Raw genomic sequence first — 24,162 nt, forward strand, 5'->3', positions numbered from 1 at the left:
CAAACCCTCTCTCCTCAATAAGCATATGGCCTCCCGGTTCCAGCCCAAGTACAAAGATTATGCAGACCATGGCATTCCCAAACATTCCAGATACAAAATTTACGACACCAACGAAAGGCTGAGAAATACGCTCAGGTATCTGGACACAAGAAGTGCGCTGTTGCCGTAAGGTGCGGTGTGGCCGCAGACTGAGATAGTGAGGGGCTAGCCAAGAGGAAGTCACCTGGAGAAGTCGAGGAAGTGTTCCTAGCAAGGACTGAGGAATCTGCTTGATACAACTAAGGCTTAGGACAGTTGCCTGTAGAAGCACACCATATGCTTGCCCACTTCCAGGGTGCATTTACAACTTGCCTAGTGTAGATCAAGGGAACCCCTGCCTTAGCACAATATGCCTCATTGTTTAATAATAATTGCTTAAACTTACACAGAATTGCTTTGTGTTAGGAAGAGCTTTAGATATATATATCAACTCACTGAATCCTCACGACAATCCTATGCAGTAGGTCATATTGTTATCTCCATGTTAAAGATGAAGGAACTAAAGCATAAAAAAGGTCAAGCAATTTGTCCAAGTTCTAAGCTCTTAAATCATATATCTAAGATTCAAAAATCGGGCAGTTGGGCCAAAGACTCTGTCCTCTTAACCGTATGATAAATGGAGAATAGTACTCTTAAATAATCTACCTTCTCAAAACAACTTCACCCAGAAAAAGTAGCTGAAATTCTTTTTGAGTTTTGTTGTTGTTGTTGTTTTTCTTTGTTTTTTTTTTTGTTGTTGTTGTTTGTTTTGTTTTGTTTTGTTTTAAATACAATGTTCCTGAGGTCCTTACTAAAATGAAAGAATTTACCTAGGGAAGGATCTAGGATACCTTTTGTTCTTTAAGATAGCTCAAACCACTAACACAAAGCTCTTCTGACCTTTCAGCATAAAACACAAATATCTCCCATTATCTGTAGTTGCTTTCCATTACTAATCCAATCTCTCACTCTCTTAGTCTCTTTCTCTTTTATCCATCTAATTGTATTTCCTTCAAATTCTAAACTCCTGGTGTTCAGATCTCCCCATCTGGATTCTTGTTTAAAACTCCACCAGACCTAGTATGTGGACCTGAACTCTCAAATATCGGAGTGTTAGATTTCCCCCAACATATTTGTTCTCTGGCTTTTAGTGGCCCTTTTGGCTCCTCCTTAAATCCTGACCTCAGCTCTGCCCTTAATTAACTTGATCAGCAATCTTGAGAGCCCAGTCCAGAACACCTTCTTCCCCACTGTTGTCTGTAGGTATCAGAACATCCCAGTGGACCTGGCTGCTACTGGGAAGGTTTGCTAAAAACTTTACATTAAAACGACCTGAAACAACAACAAAAGAAGATTGTTTATTTGTATTTTTACATAATCACTGAGAGTTCACAGATACCCAAATTACAGTACTAAGTATCTGATCAGATAACTCGCCAGAAATATAGAATCCACGCATTTACAAACTCAGAGGGTGAATTTGTAGAAGGGAAAATGGAAATGGAAATTTCATACTGTTTCTGAAATCGTGGTTTCTTTGATTGTTCTTTCATAGCTGAATACAGCTGGATGAGTAGCAAATTCTCTTCATTCTCAATTTTGACATTAACATTGATTTCTGGTACAATAGGTGCTATCATCATCTCACTATAAAAATACATTATGTTCAAAAAGCTTTTTTGAAGGTTATCTAATGTTTCCCATGTAAAAGCCATAATATTCAGGGCACAAAAATTAAGGAATACCAAAGAAAGGAAGAAAGACAGTTAAAACCTCGGTTCAGAAATGATCAAGCTTGTCTCACCACAGGATGATCTTTAACATGCTAATGTAAACGTGAACAAAATAGTTCTAAATATTTTAAGCCCTTTTCTTTTAAAAATTAAATTAAAAGTCAGTGTATGTTTGTTCAGCCAGTTTAGTCACAAACAGGATGTCCTATTCTCATACTGGGACATTCTCTTACAAATGCACAGAAAAGCCTGGTTCAAGGTTTTAAAAGAGGATCACTTCAAACAATAACTGCAGGTTACAAATGGAATTTTAAAAGAAGTTTATAAAAATCACTTTCTTATGTAACTTTGAAACATTTATGGCCTTACAATTGTCATATGAATAAAAAATAAGGATTTCTACTTTTTTAACTTGAAGGCAAAAGCTAGCCATTTGATGCAGAGGCAAGAAGGTAAAAATATATTAATATTTGAACCTCATGAGGAATAGAATACCACAGTTGATGGGATAGTCTTGATAAATTACCTCAGCAGTGCTGGACAGCACCTTTTGAAGAGACAAATGTCTGAAAATGCATCAAGATGATCGCAATCATTGCATTTAAGGGTGATACTTAAAAAGAACTTTCGTTGTAAAAAACATTATAATATCAGTAGTCCCAGAGGAACTGCAGAGGTAACAGGCTCTTCAAACACACAGATCGCAAGCACATCTTCCCTGCTGGACTCTGTTGGCTCCCCAACCAGGTTTAAAACCTCTGCTGTGAATTAGGTAAGAATCTTAGTGTTACTCCTAATTCTCTATGGAAAAGGGATGGGGAGGAAGAGCAAATGAGACGCCATGATGGGTACTTCCTACCTGACTGCTGCTGAAGGGCAGGCTGTGTGTCATATTCATCTCTGTGACAAAGCACAGATCTTAACTATGGTACCTACCTCTTATTTTGCTCAGTAAAGTTGAAGTGAACGCATAACCAACTCTATCTAAATTGTTAGTTCCCAGAACAGTTAGAGATAGGAATTGCTCTTTTTAACAAACCAGATAGAATTGCTCTAGACTTCAGCAATATTTCAGCCTTATCTGAGTTGCTTCCAGTTAGTTACCACTGTTAACTGCCTGAAATTAATAACCATCTTCATTGCTATGTAAGCAGTAGAAAATCAAAGCCAATTAAAAGAGGTAAATAATAAAATTTGGAAAACTAAAGAAATGTAGATTCAGATTCTACAAACATTTTTTTGAGCACTATGATGGTTCAAATACTTCCTATGCACTAGGATTAGTACTTAGCATTTTTACCCATTTCAACAAACTTGGGGAAATGAGGCAAATAAGGTTAAAATATGTCTAAGATAACAGAGTTTGTAACCAATAGAACCGTGATTCTAAGCTAGAAGACCTGATCTCCAAGCCCAAGCTCTCTTTCCAGTAAACCGCAAACATTTCTAGGGAAAAAAGAAAGAAAGAAAGAAAAGACAACTAGTTTAAGACAATGACTTCATACAGTCTTCATGAAGTCCTTCTGCAATTTTTTTACAAGTTAAATACTGTGTTGGCAGATACAATGGTATTAAAAGGAAAACTACATTTAGGACAATTACAGTGCAACATTATCTAAAATCTTGTAAATAATAAATAAAATCTGATGACTAAGAGGATTGAATCTATGTAGATATACTTGAGAATTCTCTACTCAGGGGGTGCCTGGGGCCTCAGCTGGTTAAGCATCCAGCCCAGGTCATGATCTCAGGCTTAGGACATGAAGCCCCAGCTCGGGCTGTGCTCAGCGGGGAGTCTGTCTAAGATTCTCTCTCTCTCCCTCTCCCTTGCCCCCCCCATTTAAATAAATCTTTTAAAAATATATTTTAAAAATAATAAAATAAGTAATTCTTTAAAAGAAAAGAAAATGAGTAGGGACTTATTTCTGAGTAGGGACTCAGAAGCTATTACACCTACAAATTAAATTCCAAGTCGTGTGAAAAACAATTTCAACACTTCTCTGAATACCAACTATAACTTAGAAGGTAGAATCAACTGAAAGACTACATGAATTATATAAGCAATTATATAATATATAATTATATAAACAATTATACAGGAAATAGTTCAGAGGGACTTACATTATTATATTAACCCTTTCTAACACCATCTTCTTTCAATAGAATTGAATTATAAGCCAAGACACTGTAATCAGAGATTACAGAACCTATAATCAGGTTCTAATTCTTAATTGTCAAAAGAAAGAACTGCTGGGGACACCTGGGTGGCTCAGTGGGTTAGGCCTCTGCCTTCGACTCTGGTCATGATCTCAGGGTCCTGGAATCGAGCCCCGCATCAGGCTCTCTGCTCAGCAGGGAGCCTGCTTCCCCCTTCTCTCTCTGCCTGCCTCTCTGCCTACTTGTGATCTTTCTCTCTGTCAAATAAATAAATAAAATCTTAAAAAAAAAAAAAAAACAAAGAACGAACTGCCAAAAGAGTTACGTACAATTGATTAGCCAACTCATTCAGCTGTCCTTATGTCACCAAAGCTTTTTTAGAGGAATTTTTTTAAAAAGCATACTTTTTAATGGATAAAATCTATTCTTTGGTTGAATTTCAAAATTCAGTGGGAAGAATGACCCTGACTATATCCCTATAGACTGATCCAAATCAGTGTCTTGCAATACTTTAAAGTCTATGCCCCCTACCCAGCTTTCTCACATTTTATTTTATATACCTACACTAGCCAAGAAGATTTTGTTCAGCTGATTCACTATCTATAGTTTAAGAAAATAATAGGTATACTAATAAGCTTTAACAAACTACAAGCAACCTCATTTGAGATTTCTGTTCTACTTGCCCCCCACAATTATAATTAAGTAAATGGGTATTTGCAGCTTGTTTCTCCTACACCTACAAGTTTAAAACAAAGTTGAAAATTTTTAACTGTTCATTGACTTTATAAAAACAACACTTTCTTACCTGATACATCTTACTGACACATCTATAGCATATCTCTAATCTCTTTTAAAAATGTTGATAGGTTCCTTTCTGTGTAAATATTTATTTTTTGCTCCGAACCAATTTTTTCTTTTTAAAGTTTTATTCAAATTCCAGTTAGCTAACATACAGTGTAATATTGGTTTCAAGTGTGCAATATAGTATATATCTCATACAACACGTGCTGCTAATTATAAATGCACTCCTTAATCCCCATCACATATTTTAAAAAATTTTTTAATTTAAAAATCAATTTAGTTAACATGTAGTGTATTATTAGTTTCAGGGTAGAATTTAGTGATTCATCAGTTGTATATAACACACAGGGCTCATTTCCATCAAGTGCCCTCCTTCATGCCATGACCCAATTACCCCAACCCCGCACCTACCTCCCATCTGGTAACCCACAGTTTGTTTCCTATAATTAAGAGTCTCTTTGCCTCCCTCTCTCTTTTTATCTTATTTTATTTTCCTTCCCTTCCCCTATGATCATCTGTTGTTTTTTTTTTTTTCTTAAATTCCACAGATATGTGAAATCATGGCATTTATCTTTCTCTGACTTACTTCACTTAGCATAATGCCCTCTAGTTCCATCCATGTTGTTGCAAATGGCAAGTTTTCATTCTTTTTGATGTCTAAGTCATACCACATCTTCTTAGGCATTCATCAGTCGATGAACAACACTTGGGCTGTTTCCCTAATTTGGCTACTGTAGATAATGCTGCTATAAACATTGGGGTGCATTTGTCCTTTTGAATTAGTATTTTTGTATTCTTTGGGTAAATACCTAGTAGTGCAATTGCTAGATCATAGGGTAGCTCTATTTTTAACTTTTTAAAAAAGATTCTTATTTACTTATCAGAGAGAGAGAGAGAGAGAGAGCGCACGCACAAACAGGGGAAGAGGCAGAGAAAGAGGGAAGCAGGCTCCCTGCTGAGCAAGGAGCCTGATGTGAGACTATCCCAGGACACCAGGATCATGACCTGAGCCAAAGGCAGCCGCTTAACCAACTGAGCTACCCAGGTGTCCCTATTTTTAACTTTTTTTAAAAAAATATTTTATTTATTTGTTTGACAGACAGAGGTCACAGGTAGGCAGAGAGGCAAGCAGAGAGGTGGGGCGGGGGGGAGACAGGCTCCCCGCTGAGCAGAGAGCCTGATGCAGAGTTCGATCCCAGGACCCTGAGATCATGACCTAAGCCAAATGCAGATGCTTTAACCCACTGAGCCACCCAGGCGCCCCTATTCTTAACTTTTTGAGGAACCTCCATATTGTTTACCAAAGTGGCTGCACCAGCTTGCATTCCCACCAACAGTGCAAGAGAGCTCCACATCCTCACCAACACATGTTGTTTCTTGTGTTGTTGAATTTAGCCATTCTGACAGGTGTGAGATGATATCTCATTGTCTTTCTGTATATTTACTATACTGTGATTTCAGTGGTACTCTATGACTATGCACATATTTTATTTTTGTTATGTTCAGTAATAAAGACAATTTACGTGATCACTTTTTTGGCAACAATAGCCGACAAAATCTTTTGAGTTACTTGATAATATTTTTCTTTTAATTTGTTTACTATTAGCTATTTCACCAGCTTCTAAAACAGACACATGGTAAGGCTTCAACAAATACTGGTGGAAAGGAATTCTATTACATGAATTAATTCATATAATTCATCATTCAAAGGAGGACATTTTTTAAATGAATGGAGACACTGTGAATGAGTACATCAAGAACACAGGTGTAAACCAGGCAATCCCAGGTAAGCTCAAACACAGTCATAACTTATGGTCACCTAATGTTAGTTTCTAAATATTGTTATGTAATTAGAACCCTAGAGTTGATAAACTTCATATTTTCCATATTTAATGGAATTTTATGTTGTTGGTAAGCCTGAAATATGGATTATGCAATTCTATAGAATAATTAGGCTCAGTTCATCACTTTTGAACACATGCAGAAATTCAATATAAACAAATACAGATATAATGGACCCTTCATTGAGTAAACATAACAACGTAATCTAAGTTTCATAAAGCTTGTACAAATGCTCCTTTTTTGTCAAGTATTTTGAAGAGAAATTTTTAATATAACATTCATAGAAATAGTCAATCAATTTTCCATGAAATGTAATTCCCAGTTAAGAAGCTACAAGGTTGGGCGCCTGGGTGCCTCAGTGGGTTAAGCCGCTGCCTTCGGCTCAGGTCATGATCTCAGGGTCCTGGGACTGAGTCACGCATCGGGCTCTCTGCTCAGCGGGGAGCCTGCTTCCCTCTCTCTCCCTCTGCCTGCCTCTCTGCCTACTTGTAATCTTTAAAAAAAAAAAAAAAAAGCTACAAGGTCATGCTAATTTTTCTCATTTTGGAAGAGACAAACTTACAATTTTGCTTAGTAATTAACTAAACAACACAAAAATATCCATCTAAAAATAGAGGAGAATATTAAAATGTCTAAATCTTATAGCATTGTATCATCATAAACTTTAATTTTGATATTAAGCATATGTTCTTCTTTCATATGATAAATATCCAAATGCACAAATCAATGAAAAACTTATATTTGTTTCTGAAGATTCTAAGGCCTTTGGTTATAACTAATGAAGAAATAATGAAAATTATTTTAAAGCAAAATTAATGAAAAGTTCTGTCTAGCATAAAGACAGTAAAATAAAACTTTCCCACTTAATTTTAAGTTGAAAATTCAGTCAAATTTTTGAAAATCTCTACCAGACTTATATTCAGTAAAAGCCATAGAGTCAAGGGCTTTGAGTAAATTTTATGGGAAAAGAATTTTCTACAGAATTTTCTAGAACTGTACAATTCCAGTTCTACAAAACAGTATTTAAAATCTACATGCTAACAATTATTCCAGAGAGTTTATAGTTAAGTTTCTAGGAAATCAACAGCAACATTGTTTACCAAATTTCTTCCTAATATAGAAAAATAAGTAATTCCCAATTATCTATTAATAGGAGTATGAAAAGAAACCACCCATACCTCCAAAACTGAGCTACATTTGAGTCCTAAACTATATTTCCAAACTTACAGGCAGTTCTAACCAGACATTACCAAGCATAGTGGAATTGAAAGGTTCTAAAGAAAATACAATTCCTACCCTGATTCCATAAATAAATGTATTTTATATAGTTAGTTATAAAGACCATCAGTAATTTAAAAACTGAAGGATCTAGGGTTGCCTGGGGGGATCAGTCTGTTGATTTTGGCTCAGGTCATGATCCCAGGGTCCTGGGATTGAGCCCCACATTAGGCTCTGCACTCAGCAAGGAGTCTGTTTATCCCTCTTACTCTGCTCCTCCTCCTCCTCCTCCTCCTCTCTCTTTCTCTCTCTAAAATAAAAAATAAAATCTTAAAAAAAAATACTGAAGGATCTAAACCAAGTAAAGATTAAAAAGGCACTGGGAAAAGAAACAAACACCAAAATATAAGAAAATCTACTAAATGTGATTTGGGGAAAAGGATTGTGCCATTCCTGGAGTTTTTCAGGTACTGCTCTATAAGAATACCTGAGTTAAGTTGTAACACTGTTAGTCCACAGTTGTAAAAGTTAAATCAGAGGCAGAAGAGATACATTTTTTAAAGAAAAAAAGTCTAAAATACAAAAGTGAACATCAATTAAGAAATTTCAAAACTCTGTAGATCCAAAGGCAATGCCACTATACAATGCCAATATAACTAAATGGATTTTTGGTCTGAATTTGGAACCAAATTCAGTTCAATAATAAATGTTATAAAAATTTAGTTTCCCAACATCTTTTTTTACACAAAGAGTGGATTTGCCTACTCAGACTGGGGAGGCAGGAGGCGAGGAGCAAAAGTGACTGAAGCATTTATCGGTCTTTTGTGTGCCAAAGAGATGAAGGAAACAAACAAGACTCTTCCAAGAAGTTTCACAAGTTAAGTTTGGGGCCAATATATTCTAGGCAATATAAGATATTTTAGATTCAGGGAAAACACTTCCAAGTTTTAATTATCTTTGCAACAAGCCAAAGACAAGTGAGATCCCAGATTATCAGACATCGTTACATTTAAATGTAATTCTTAAATCCATTCATGAGCAAAATGTAAACAGGTGAAGTAGCTGCTGTTTGGAATTATCTGTGCAACTGAGAGCACAGGTGATCAAGAGTTGACTACGCACACTCGTTTGTTCCCTCCACTTGTTCAAATGAACTGAATAATCAACAGCAGCTTTGACTACTTGGAAAGAGCTAATAAGAGTTTACCTTGGCAACCCAAGAAATATAAGGCAGAGTTCATCAACAGGGGTGAGGTGGTATAATTATTACTATCATTCATTTCATTATCATTATAAAATAAACACCATGGGAAAAATTCTACCAGGTTAGTAACTCTACCGAGATAAAAATATACAGTAAGGAATTATTCAGTATTCAATAATGAGTAGCTACTCATTTTAACCTTCTTTCTATTTTAGTTAGTAAAGTAATAGAAGTCTATCATAAAAATGGCCTTAGCCTAAAAACGTATTGTCAAAATGGATATATAAAATCATTAATTATTTAGTTAATAAGGTGAATAGACATGAATGATAGCATTGTTTCAGCTAATCTATACATGAAAATAAACTAGATGTAATAAAAATCTAAACGACTAAAAAAGTACTAGAAAATGGCTTTCATATACGTTAGGTTTTTTTGAACCTCAAAACTATCTAGTATGGCAGCAATCATTGCTGTCCATCACCAATTTACAAACGTAGAAAAAGACAGAGAGGACATAAGATTTACTTAAAATCACACAGCCAGATCTTAAACCCAAACTTCAAACCTATTTACTTCCACTTCAAAACAACCAGTTATTCTAGACTGATATTCTGAGAATACATTTTCTTATCTTGAAGTTTCACAGCTCTCATTAGCATTAAGGTAACATTGTGCTTATTTTCCCTAGACTGAAGTCCCAGGTTGACCCCATTAACTAGAAAACAGGAAAACTGGAAGAAGGGAGGGGGGAGAGGAGTAAGTGTATATGTATATAGCTCCAAATTTATTTCCCAATTGGAACATAAGTAAACAGTTGTTACAAAGCTTACTGCCTATCTGAGCTCTTTAAGGGCAAAAAGGGAGCATTATGAAAGAAAGAAAACATGTCTCACATCTTTCCTGATCAAACCAGTTTGTTTCCCGTATTTTCCATCGCTGGTTTTACCACCATTAATCTATAGCTGAAGGTGATTTGTCAAAAATTCATCTTATCTATTAAAAAATAACATGAAATGTCTTCTTAAAAGTATACCTATTTAAACAATCACAACTCAGAAAAGCAATGTTTTAAAGAATCAAAGCATTCAGCTTCCAAGTTTTACAAATCAGGAAGCTGAAAGCCAGAAAGGGAAAGTCATATGCATGATGTCAAAACGAGAATTCAAGTTAGGCCTAGAACACAGAAGTCCTGATGCTTAGCTCAGAACTCCTTCCACTGTAACACACCATCTCTTAAAAAATCGGGGGAAATAATCCACTTTAAATTGTTTTTGGAAGACAGTGGATTTCAGTAATCATTTTTCTCAATGCATTTAAAAGGCAATATTTTTATTTAAATGAATTTTCACTTCCTCAAGTCTATCTAGGTTGTCTAACAATGAAATTCTAGTCAATGACAGAAGCAATCAATAAGTAAATATCTTAAGAAGCACAACTTGTTCAAAGGTACTGACTTTGACTCTGGAACCTCAGCATGCAAGTTTTCATATGTACTGGTTTAAAGATATTAATCAGAGTTCAAATGATACTTTTTCAGAAATAGCGTATCAGACTGTTTCATAGGTAAAACAGTTACATATGGATTTGGAAAGATTCCAGGGCCCAACATTGGTCAGATTTAACAATTGAAATATTATGGGCCATGAGAATCTTTGTACTTCATTGGCCAATGTATTTGAAAACCTGAGGGCCTGCAGGGTTCTCCAGATCCTAATTTCCTTTAAATAAGAGCAAGAATTATATAAAGAACTCTAGTCTTAAACTCCTCAGGAGACAGGGCATCATTTAAAAAAAAAAAAAAGTGATTTCATTTCTAACAAGATTTTCTTTATTTGAAATTACATTCTCAAGGATAAAATTCTATGTGTTAAGAGATTATATATTAAAAGATATTTACTGAAACAGTACTGGTGATAGTGAAAAACTGAAAACAAATGGGGAGTCCAGTTATAGTGAAACGATGAAGTGAACAGGTCTATCTATACTCAGGTGCTAATTACACAGAGGTAAATTGGATTTTTAACTAATATTAGGAAAAGCCTTTTAAAAATGAAAAAATGCCATGTGATAATGTTAAGTGAAATAAAAACAATGTGACACTGTGAAAAAATAAGCAGAACAAAAAGATCTGAAGGGGCCATCTAAACTGAATCTGTTGGGGCGCCTGGGTGGCTCAGTGGGTTAAGCTGCTGCCTTCGGCTCAGGTCATGATCTCAGGGTCCTGGGATCGAGTCCTGCATCGGGCTCTCTGCTCAGCAGGGGCCTGCTTCCCTCTCTCTCTCTCTGCCTGCCTCTCCATCTAGTTGTGATTTCTCTCTGTCAAATAAATAAATAAAATCTTTAAAATTAAAAAAATAAATAAAAATAAATAAATAAATAAACTGAATCTGTTTTTAACTGGCAAGTCCAGCATGTTTTCCTCTAGTATGATTACATACTACAGACACGCTTTGAACAACACAGGTTAGGGGTGCCAGTCCCCTGTGCGGCTGAAAATCCACACATACCTTTTTCGTTTAGTTTTTTATTTAAATTCCAGTTAGTTAACATACAGTGTAATATTTGTTTCAGGTGTACAATATAGTGACTCAGCACTTAGGTACAATCCCCACGCTCATCACTACAAGCAAACTCCTTAATCCCCATCACCTATTTCACCCATTCCCCCTCCCAGCTCACGTCTGATAACCATCAGTTTGTTCTCTAGAGCTAAGAGTCTATTCCTCCGAGAGCCTCCCTCTTTTTCAAAAAAGTGATTTTAAAAAATCAGCAGCATTTTGGGTCTATAGGATAATAGAAATGCAGAAAGTTATAAAGATTAACAGATAAAACTCTCAAACTGAGATCAGATAAATCACATAAGCATGTATTTAGTCAGAGATCACTGTTTGCTAGTACACAGAGAACGACAGAAGGAGAAAATAACAAAATTCAAAAATAGTATGATGCTCATCTTGTAATTTGCAAGGTGTGTAAAATATTACACACCATCAAATATAAAAATGTTTGATTATGAAGTTGTATAGTGGAAAGTGACTGGAATATAAATCTGGATATCTGGGTTCTAGTTTTAGTTTTGCCATTTTGTGCAAGTACTTTTCTGGCCTTCCGTTTCCCCGCCTATAAAACGAGGGTGTTGGATTAGATAAACTTTAAGGACACCTCTAGTTATAGGTTATAATCTAGAAATATTCCATGAATATAAACTCTCCCTGCAACTTTAATTTTTTATGAAAATCATTCAATCTTGCCTGTATCTGTAAAGATCATTAATTTCTTGGTAACATGAGAAAAAATCATTTATGTGACCAAGAACTATAAATGGAAACATACTGTATACATATACATGTGAAACAAGATTCAAAATGATGTAAGCATTGCTAAGAGAGTCAGTCAAAATAGAGTCAAAAGGACAATGAGGAAGTAGGACCTATGCACAGCTCCTGTTTCAACTGTCAGAACACCATGAACTTTTGACTTTCATCAATTGCAATTTGTCATTTGTAACTCTACCATGTCCTTGAGCACATCCTTCTAACTTAAACTGAAATAGAAATAATGTAATGCCTATTATCTAAATAACCAACTGCGTATTAGTCAGTTTAAACTCTGCCAGCACCAATCATAATTCTTTCAAAACAAGTTATGTAACCTCATGGTTTTTGCCTTTATAAACCTGCATTCTCCCCTCCTAACTCCAAGTACACTTTCGATTTTGGTGGATTCTCTGTCTCCTAGATTATAATCCCTAAGGCCCCAAATAAATTCTATGGTTACTTTACAACGTCTTCTTGATAGACAACATACATATATTCATTAGCTTAACATTATATATGGATATGCAAACCAGCATTAACTTTTCAGATGTAATTGTTTTTAGTTAATTTTGAGAGTAACTTCACCAAATTTAAAAACCATCTTCTTTTACAATGTGACGTTATCATTAATGTTTAGTTTGGCCAGCAAACTCACTAATTCACAAAATGTATTTTTGTCTCTTTAAACTTACAAAAAAAAAAACTGGAATAAAAGCAGAATACATTAAGCTTAATTTACATCATTCTGTAAATGAAGAAATATAACTTAATTTTTGACATCACAGCTTCATATGTAAGTTCACAGGCTTTATTTCTATATTTTAGGAATAATCAGATTTAGAAAGCAGTATGCGACATGTTTAAGACCATGGGCTCTGGAGCCAGATTGCCTAGTTTTAAATCTCAGCTCCACTACTTTCTAGTGCTGTAACTCTGACCTTTTGATCTATTTTATAAAATTAGAATAATAACAGGTTATTGTATAGATGAAGTGAACATAAGTTAATACATGCGAAGCACTTAGAACAGCGCTTTTACATGGTAAACATTCAATAAATATTTGCCAATATGGTCAGATAATGTCTGTCTTAAAAATCCATTGTAGAATCTATCCTGGGACACCTGGGTGGCACAGTCGATTGGGTTTCCAACTCTTGGTTTCGGTTCAGGGCATCATTATCAGGGGGGTGGGATGGTTCCATGCTCAGCACAGAGTCTGCTTCAAATTCTTTCTCCCTCTCCCTCTCCCTCTGCCCTTCCCGCTCATGCTCTTCCCCTCTAAAATAAATAAATAGATAAATAAATAAATAAATAAATAAAATTTTTAACAAAGTTTAGAATCTATCCTGACAGTGAATGAAATTACATGATACAGAATTATGATATATTTTATTCCAAATGTTTCGTAAAGTCCTAAAATCAGACACTTTCATTGACTACAAAATACCACTTTATTCCAACAGTCACAAGGATGAAGATGGAAGTTGGAAATCCAGGAATGATCCTATCAGTCTCCTAGTTAAACTCTTCAGTGGTTCTCCACTAATAAATTTCAGACTAATTTAAATGGCTTACATACCCCTTCATGATCTTGTACTTGCTTGTTCATCTAACCTCATTTCCCACTTTTCCTGTCCAACTTCTAACACCTGCCCACCCTAACCACAAATGCACACACACATGCACACATTATTTTCACTAAAAATATGAGATTCTGCAGAAAAGTAATTTCACTCTCACATTTCCAGGTCTCACCCATGCTATTCATATTGCCTGAAATATTCTTCCACCCATTTTTTTCTACTATTGTATTACTTTAAAAGTAAGAGCTGGGAACAAACCGATGTTTATCAATAGAGGACTGGATAAATTATTCTTTGCTGATCGGGGTATATTATGAGGACAGCTCTTAAGGTAAAGTGAAGAATTCATTCATTTAACAAATACTTACTGAGCATCTTCTATGCACTCTTCTAAATTTTGGAGATTAGTGAGCAAAATAGACAAAAATTTTACCTCACAAAATGAGATAAATCTATATTAAGGGGACAAAAAGCAAGTTGCATAACATATTTTTATTTTAAAAATTCCATTTATAAAATAGGCTAGCAGGGAAAGAGGAAAGAGAGAATTCTATTTTATTACTTTATATACTTCTGTATTCTATTGTATAATAATGTACAGTGATAAGTGATACTATGCAATTCTTAGAATTATTAAGAACAAAATATCTCAATGCTCACACTCACCATACACCCATGGAGGGGGTGTGGAAGGCCCCATTCCCCAGGTGTCTTGGCTGCAGTACAATGTGATTGTCTAAAGCCACAGGGAAAATGGCGGAAAATTTACCATCACCATTGCCAGAAAAAACAATTTATGGCTTTGTTCTTTTCTTAAGCTCCCAATCTGGCTACATACTATATCTCATGGGGGCTTTTACTCCTGAATCTTGATTAAACTCCATAGGCTAAATCTATTAGCCTCAAAAATATTGGGTAGTTGCCATGGCTTATCTACCTCTTCATTACTACAGTAATTGGTTTTGTCCTATCATTTGAAATAAGCAGGATGAATACAACTACACTCATCTTCATTCATACAATCACAGATAACTATGCTAATAATCAGAAGAAATACCAAGAAGAGACCATCCCAGCTTTAAGAGATTGTCCCATTAGTGAAGTAAACCAAATGGTCTTTCTTGTGGTCAAAGAACTTTACACCAAAAATTGAAATCTGTGTCGACTAATACCAACTATTTATTTTGTTTTTGACATAATACTTTTAACCATAATTATTATAACTATCTCTCTTACTAATATCTAACATTGAAAGGTAAAAAAATTAAGTTGAATTTCTCTGATGTTGAGTTCCATTAACATCATTAAATGTTCTCAAATATTAGCTATTAATGGACAGACTAAATAAAATCATGTATTAAAAAAAGAATAAAGGAGGGACTGGATGGCTCAGTGGATTAAGCCTCTGCCTTCAGCTCAGGTCATGATCTCAGTGTCCTGGGATCAAGACCCACATCGGGCTCTTTATTGAGGAGGGAGCCTGCTTCCCCCTCTCTGTCTGCCTGCCTCTCTACCTCCTTGTGATCTCTCTCTCTGTGTCAAATAAATAAATAAAATATTTATTAAAAAAGAATAAAATATCTCTCTCTCAAGGGCACATAATCATTTATAAGTTATTTCTTCTCAACATAAAAAAAAATTTCTACTAAAGATCATGTAAAGAAAGTTAAGGGAATAGAATTTGAGGTTAGAAGATATTTAAACAAATTAGTTTCCTTCTAAATTAATGTTTTAAATAATTGCTTATATACTGAATAATAATCAAAGACTTAAAAAAATTAAACTTAAAAGAGAATGTTTATTCCTCTCACTACCATCATATTTACATCTACCACTTGATTCATACTTTTCAAAAAGCATTTTGGCCACCACTGGGGTCCACTTTTATATAAATGCTATATATGTAAAAATGTGTTTATAATGTTACTGATCTTTTTGTCTTTTCACTGCACTGACATTTATCGAAAGGTGCAAAACTAATGATAAGTAAAATTACTGGCGACTTACCATAAATCAAGCCAGTGACACTGAATTGTACTAGTTAGCAGTCACTGAAGTCTTTGTAAACACACATATGTACTTTTTATTTTTTCTTCTTCAAGATTGTATTTAAACTTAAGCTAGTTAACATATAATGTAGTTTTGGTTTCAGGAGTAGAATTTAGTAATTCATCACTTACATATAACATCCAATGCTTATCACAAGTACACATGTATTTTCTTTAATGTCAGTTTCACTTAAAAATTCTTGATATGAACAGACATTTCTGCAAAGAAGACATCCAGATGGCCAACAGACACATGAAAAAGTGTTCCATATCACTCGGCATCAGGGAAATACAAATCAAAACCACAATGAGATATCACCTCACACCAGTAAGAATTAACAAGTCAGGAAATGACAGATGCTGGCAAGGATGCGGAAAAAGGGGAACCCTCCTACACTGTTGGTGGGAATGCAAGCTGGTGCAACCTCTCTGGAAAACAACATGGAGGTTCCTCAAAATGTTGAAAATAGAACTACCCTATGACCCAGCAATTGCTCTACTGGATATTTACCCTAAAGATACAAACGTAGTGATCCGAAGGGGCACGTGCACCCGAATGTTTATAGCAGCAATGTCCACAATAGCCAAACTACGGAAAGAACCTAGATGTCCATCAACAGATGAATGGATAAAGAAGATGTGGTATATATACACAATGGAATACTCTGCAGCCATCAAAAGAAATGAAATCTTGCCATTTGTGGCAACGTGGATGGAACTAGAGCATATCATGCTTAGCGAAATAAGTCAAGCAGAGAAAGACAACTATCATATGATCTCCCTGATATGAGGAAGTGGTGATGCAACATGGGGGCTTAAGTGGGTAGGAGAAGAATAAATGAAACAAGATGGGATTGGGAGGGAGACAAACCATAAGTGACTCTTAATCTCACAAAACAAACTGAGGGTTGCTGGGGGGAGGGGTGTTGGGAGAAGGGGGGTAGGATTATGGACATTGGGGAGGGTGTGTGCTTTGGTGAGTGCTGTGAAGTGTGTAAATCGGGCGATTCACAGACCTGTACCCCTGGGGATAAAAATACATTATATGTTTATAAAAAATAAAAAAATAAATAAAAAGTTAAAAAAAATAAAGATTAAAAAAATTCTTGATAAAACAGTAAAAAAAATTAGCTTATTAAATCTCAACTTAGAGTTTACTTTATAATATAAGTAACCAAATTATAAGTACATATAAAGTAATTCTGCTACATACCAAAATAACAATAGTTTCTTGATGAAAAGGACTTGTGTGAGTCTTCAAGATCCAAACTAATGGCTTTTTCCATAGGACACCATTTTTACTTGACAGAATGAATGACAGGCACAGAATGGTATTCAAACTAGGGTTTTTGTGTGTTTTTTTGTTTTTGTTTTTTTTAATTCAACTATAGTTAACATAAGTACTACATTAGTTTCAGGTGTACAATATAATAACTCAACAATTCTATACATTAAGCAGTGGTCATCATGATAAGTGTATTCTTAATCCCCTTCACATATTTCACCAATTCCCTCCCCTCTGGCAACCACCAGTTTGTTCTCTATAATTAAAAGTCTTATTTTTTGTCTTTTCTCTTTTTTCATTTTTTTGTTTGTTTCTTAAATTCCATGTATGACTGAAATCATGTGGTTATTTGCCTTTCTTTGACTGACTTTATTTCACATTTTGTATTATACCTTCCAGAACCATCCATGTTGTTGCAAATGGCAAGAGTTCATGCTTTTTTGTGGCTGGGTAATATTTCATTGTATATACCACATTTTCTTAACCTATTCATGTATGACTAGACAATTGGGTTGCTTCCATATCTTGGATTTTTAAAAGACATTTTCTTAAAAATGTTATGAAGTGAGTCTTTTCACTTCAAGGAAAACAACTGGCTGTATTTGTTTTTAATAATAAAATTCAAATTTACAAATGTGATATTAATGGATGTGATTATTTTATATTGTATCATGAAATATGTCAACATTTGGAAGGTCTATGTAACTGTATGATCCAATATTTTCCAAATGACCAAACCAGGTAATAAAATCATACATTGCTAAAAGATCCATTCAAAGTACAAGTTAGATCAATGGTAATAAAATATAAAGAGCTCATTATGTTTCAGATTCTAAGTCACAATTAACCTTTATATTACTTGTAAATTATAATACAAAGAAATCCACAATTATCTATAAAAGCTATTAAAATACTTCACTTTCTAAACCATATATGCATAGTGTTTCATATACTTCTACCAAAACAACATATTGTAGCAGACTGACTGCAGGAGCAGCCATGAGAATGTAAATATGTTGTGTTATGCCTGACATTAAATAAGTTTGCAAAAAAGTGAAATAATGCTACTCATTTAACTAAATTATGTTTTAGAAATTAAAGCTATTTTTATTAAATGTTATTTATCTTAACAACACATTTGTTATTTTAAATTTATTAATCAATATTAACATTTTTCTCATTCAAAATACGTCAATAGACAAAAGCCACATAAATAAAAGTACTTTGGGTCCTCATTAATTTTTAAGAGTATTAAAATAGACCTAAAATTGCTGACCTATATGTAAACAATTCTAAGACATTAGTCTCATCAAACTATAGGCAAATTGAGCTAACTGCTCCCCCAACTCCAAAGACATGGCAGGCACTGAAATAAGTGCTAAATGTAAATGATCCTCAAAACTATTCCAGAAAACAATACAATTTTGGAATGAACAAAAAGTATAGGTTTTAAATTAGAACTGAATTAAAAACTAGCTCTACAAATTACTACCTTTATGGTTTTGGACAATTATTTGTGCTTTTTCTGAGCCTTTGTTTCTTCATATATAAAGTAAGACTTATAATATCTGTCCAGTAGAACTGTTGTTAAATATTAATAAATAAACATTATTCAATATTGTTAAATAAAAGGGTGAAGATGTGGAGCAGTTAGGATTCTTACACACTGCAAATAGCAAGATTTCAGGGTTTTTGATGGTTGCATCCCATCAAATGTATTTCATTGTAATTTGCAATGATATGGATGGAACTAGAGGGTATTATACTAAGCAAAATAAGTCACTCAGAGAAAGACAATTATCATGTGATCTCACTGATATGAGGAATTTGAGAGGGAGGGTGGGGGTCTATAGGGGAAGGGAGGGAAAATGAAACAAGATGGGACCAGGGAGTGAGATGCACCATAAGAGACTCTTAATCTCAGGAAATGAACTGAGAATTGCTGGAGGGGAGGAGGGTGGGAGGGAGGGGGTGGCTGTGTGATGGACAGTGGGGAGGGTATGTGCTATGGTGAGTGCTGTGAAATGTGTAAGGCTGATAATTCACAGACCTGTGTCCCTGAAACAAATAATACATTATAGTTAAAAATATATATAGATATATAGTTTTAAAAAAACAACTCTTATACACTGCTGGCAATAATGAAAAGTAGTGCAGCTGCTTTGGAAAATAGTCTGTCAGTTCCTCAAAAGGAACTGGGTACATATACCCAAGAGGAATGAAAGCATATATCCACACCAGAACTTGTATAATGTTCATTGCAGCATTAATCATAATAACTAAAAAATGGAAGCAACTCATGTCCATCAACTGATGAGAGCATGGATAAAATGTGGCACAGATCCATTTAATGGAATTTTATTTGCCACTGAAAAGGAATAAAATACTAATACCTGCCACAATACTGATGAACTTGGAGAACATTGTGCTAAATGAAAGATGCTCATCACAAACAAAACAAAAACAAAATCTAAAAAACAAACACACACACACAAACATATAATTCCATTTATATGAAATGTCCAAAATACACAAATCTACAGAGATAGGAATACATTAGTGGTTGCTCGGGGCTGGGAAATTTGGAGGGAAATGGAGGGTGACTGTGTAAAGGTAAGGTATTCCTTTAGGGGAACTGATGGTGGTAACAATTGCACAACTCTATGAAAATGTTTTTCAAAAACCAACCGAATTGTACTCTTTAAATGGGTAAATTTTATGATATATGAATTATATCTCAATAAAGACATTGCTAAACAAACAGCAAATGAAGGTGAAAATGCCTGTCAAAATGCATGACACACACCAGAAGTTCAATAAATGCTTTCTTTGTCTTGGTCATAACCAATATGTCTTTCAAAATCCACTCACAAACTTAAGATACATCAAAGTTTTGAAGTGAGTTATTTAGACCATGGTATTTAAATATCAATGATCAATAAACACTATAATGTATTCACAAAAGAAATTCCTATTTTCATGGCACCTAAATGGCTCAATCAGTTAAGCATCCAACTCTTGCTTTTGGTTTAGGTCATGATCTCAGGGTCGTGGGACTGAACCCTATGTCAGACTCCATGTTGGGCATGGAGCCTGCCTGGGATTCTCTCTCTCCCTCTTCCTCCTCCCCCCACCCAATTCATGCTCTTGCTCTCTCTCTGAAAAATAAAAAAAGAAGTTCCTATTTTCTTGTCTAGTTATTCTTATTGATATAACAGAAACTATCCCTTTTTAAAAATCTCTATGAAATGTGAATGAATAAACAGGACTGAACTTTTAAGATTCCTTACAGTTATTTAATATGACTAAAATTTAATAACTGCTTTAAATTTTGGTGTCTTAATTGAGGCTTCCTAGTATGAACTATGTTTCAGGAAAAAAAGCAGAAAACTTGTATATGAGGTATGAGAAAATCGCTTAGCAGATATTTACGGACAACCTCCCTCAGTTAAATTGCTATTTATGAAAAAAAATTAAGCCATCTCTATCTCATAATTCCTCTTTTTACTAAAGAATAAAATTATTATATAGTAAAGTATTTGGTATTGCAAATTCATTGACTATAAAGGTTACCTTGAAAAAATATCCAATTCATGTTAAGAATAATCATACTAGGAAGCAAAACACACTCTAGAACTGTTGTCCTTTACAATGGGAACAAAGCTACCTATGCTCTTGTCTACGTCAGTCTTGTATTTGTGAAGTCCAGTTAAAAGCGGAACTTTTTGTATCTGAGTTTCCACTTTTAGATCTGCCCATTGGCATAAGTGAGCAGACATATCTTGGCTATTTAGGCATAAACTAACTAGAACTTCCACTCAGAAGCAGAAACATACTAGTATAGCCAGGGTGAGGAAACAGAAGAATAAAAGCAATTTCTCAGTCTTCTCTGACATTCACAGGTTTCTTATACATCTCTCTGATTCACTACATTCATTCCATCATTCATTGAGTAAATATTTGTTATATACCTTGGATTAAGCAGTGAACTCACACATACCCTGTTTTCATTCAACTTACCTTTGAGTGGAGAAATTCAGATCACAAAAGAAATTAAAAAATAAAAAGTATATCAAGATGAGCAAATGTTAAAGAAAAAGAAAAAAGCTAAATAGGTAGAAGAGGTTCCAACGTTAAATAGGATGGTCATGATAGGTCTCTCTGAGAATGACCATTAAGCAAGAACTTAGAAATGTTCTGAGGAATAACTGGAAAAATGACTCAAGAAAGTATTGAGGAGGAGCGCCTGGGTGGCTCAGTGGGTTAAACCTCTGCCTTTGGCTTAGGTCATGATGGCAGAGTCTGGGATCAAGCCCCACATCCTGCTCTCCGCTCAGCGGGGAGCCTGCATTCCCCGCCCCCCTTGCTTGCCTCTTTGCCTACTTGTGATTTCTCTCTGTGTCAAAATAAATAAAATCTTAAAAAAAAAACAGTATCGGGGAGTAGAGCATTCCAAGAAGATTAAACAACAAATGCAAAGGTCCTGAGGTGTGTGACTATTTGAAGAACACTAGGACATAAACATACCATGAGCAAGGGAAGAGGTGGTATTTTGATACAGTAAATATATATTTGGTCTTCACCCCCAATTCCTGGCATAGAGCTTCAAAAATCTTTGTAATTTCCTGAGTGGTAAGAGTGAGAGCAGTGTCTCTTATTCATAATAAGCCCCTTTCAACTGTACCTGAGTTTATGTTTATGAGGTGATTCTTTTTTTTTTTTTAAAGATTTTATTTATTTATTTGACAGACACAGATCACAATTAGGCAGAGAGGCAGGCAGAGAGAGAGAGGAGGAAGCAGGCTCCCTGCTGAGCAGAGAACCCAATGGGGGACTCGATCCCAGGACCCTGAGATCATGACCTGAGCCGAAGGCAGCGGCTTAACCCACTGAGCCACCCAGGCACCCCTATGAGGTGATTCTTAATGAGGCCCTAGATAGCTCCAGGAAATGGGCTGGTTGCCAGAGGAACCAACTGTGTGATTAGAGATTTGGAACTTGCAGCCCTACTCCTGACCTCTGGGGAGGGAGAGAGGCTGGGGATTGAGTTAATCACCAATAGCCAAGGATTTAATCAATCATTTTTATGTAATGGAGTCCCATAAAAATCCTAAATGAAGGAGTCCATAGAACTTCAGAGTTGGTGAATGCACCCTTATTCCAGAAGGATGGAGCATCCCATACATCATAGGAAAAGAACTACACTTGGGACCTTCCAGACCTTGCCTCACATACCTCTTCATCTTGCTCTTCATTTGTATCCTTTATAACAAAAGTAACAGTAGAGGGTTTCCCTGAATTATGTGAGCCATTATAGCAAATAATCAAACTGTAGAGGGGGTTTGGGAACTCCTGATTTGTAACCAACTTGGACAGAAGTATGGATAACCTGAAGACCCATAACTTGTAATTGGTGTCTGAAGTGGGGGGGCAGTCATGTGGGATTAAGCCTTTAATCTGTTGTGGGGACAGTCTGCATACTCTGGCTTGTTAATATGAGAACTGAGTTAAATTCTCCATGAGTTGATGTCTACAGAGCACTGAAGAATTGTTTGGTGTGGAAAACTCAGATTTCCTTGGTGTCTAGAAGTGTTTTTAGTAGAAAAATAGTTTTCCTTTAGGATAGTAAGAGAAGATGAAGTTAGAGAAGAAGGAGAAGGACATATCAATCTTGTAAGGCCTTGTGGGCCATTGTAGGGGCTTTGGCCTTTATTCAGATTAATAAAGGAAACTATTAGAGGGTTTTCAGACAAAGGAGTGATATGACTTAACTGATACTTTTAAAAGGATCCATCTCACTTCTCTGTGGAGAACAGACTGTTGGGAGATAAGGGAGAAAGCAGGAAACGTCAATTAAGAGGCTAATACAATAATCCAGGCAGGAGAGATTGGTGGCCTGGACCAAGAAATGGTAGTTGCACATCTAAACTGGGTAATTTGAGAAGAGTTAAATATTTATAAAAATATGGGGCAAGTTTTAAGGAAAACAAGGGACAGTAATCTACCCAGGAGCTAGTTACAGAATGAAGCTGTTATCATACAAAGGCCTAATGCATAGGGGGAAAGGATGGTTGCTAGAACATAGAGAATGTAGTTGTATGGAGAGGGTCACGAAAGGGTCACAACCAAACTACAGCCATCTGGCAAGGAAAGAGCCCTGGAGAGGAAGAGGACACCAACCTTACTATTCTCCAGCTCTCCTGAGAGCTTCTCATTGGTTGAACCCAAATGGAAGTCTAAGAGAGAAGGGACCCAGTAGGGCTCTCACTGCACAGTTTAGAAGCATAGAGAGAGGCAAATGGAAACTATGTCTCGTAGTGAGGAATCAAGGTGAACTTCAGGATCTGTGACCTGAGCATGCAAGGCAGAGTTACTGTTTACTGAGATGGAAAGGAATTTAGGCACAGAAGATCTGAGAAAGGCATCGGGAATTCCATTGTAGACATCTTAAATTTAAAATGTCCAAGGAGAAATGTACAGAAGAAAATTGGATATATAAATCTGGAGCTCAAGGAGGAGGTCTGGGCTGGAAATATAAATATTAACCCTGGTTGTCATGGATTTGAGATACCAAAGAAAATGTGACACTGATCTATAAATACAAATGATTCTCTTTCTTTGAGAGATAATTCTTTTATTTACTTTGAAGGGAAAAAAATCTTAAATAATATTATAATCAATTCTTTTTTAGCATCCTCTAAAACATGAGCTTAAAAAGTTTATAATTATCTGTGTTATAATTATCTGCATATGCTATTATAGGCTGCGACCTCCTTATGGGTAGAAACGATTTCTTAGCCATCTTTGTATTCCCAATACCTAGCTAGCATAGAAAAGCCTCTCAAAAATGTTCGACAGATGAGTGGAATTAATGATAATTTAATTAAATAAGAACAGGTTTGGGAGTTGTAGGGTATCCTGAAAGTGTTTTCTAAAATGCCATATTAATGAGA

General features: G+C 35.3%; 1 protein-coding gene and 1 pseudogene across 21 annotated transcripts in view; one reads left to right on the plus strand and one right to left on the minus strand.

Moving 5' to 3' along the window:
* The window catches only part of SOX6 (SRY-box transcription factor 6), a 607,305-nt gene that overhangs the window by 205,772 nt on the left and 377,371 nt on the right, over nucleotides 1-24,162 (minus strand). The window lies entirely within an intron of this gene.
* LOC116600221 lies at nucleotides 14,630-15,029 on the plus strand (annotated as a pseudogene).

The sequence above is a fragment of the Mustela erminea genome, chromosome 9 (genome assembly GCF_009829155.1).
Source record: "Mustela erminea isolate mMusErm1 chromosome 9, mMusErm1.Pri, whole genome shotgun sequence".
Classification (NCBI taxonomy): Eukaryota; Metazoa; Chordata; class Mammalia; order Carnivora; family Mustelidae; genus Mustela; species Mustela erminea.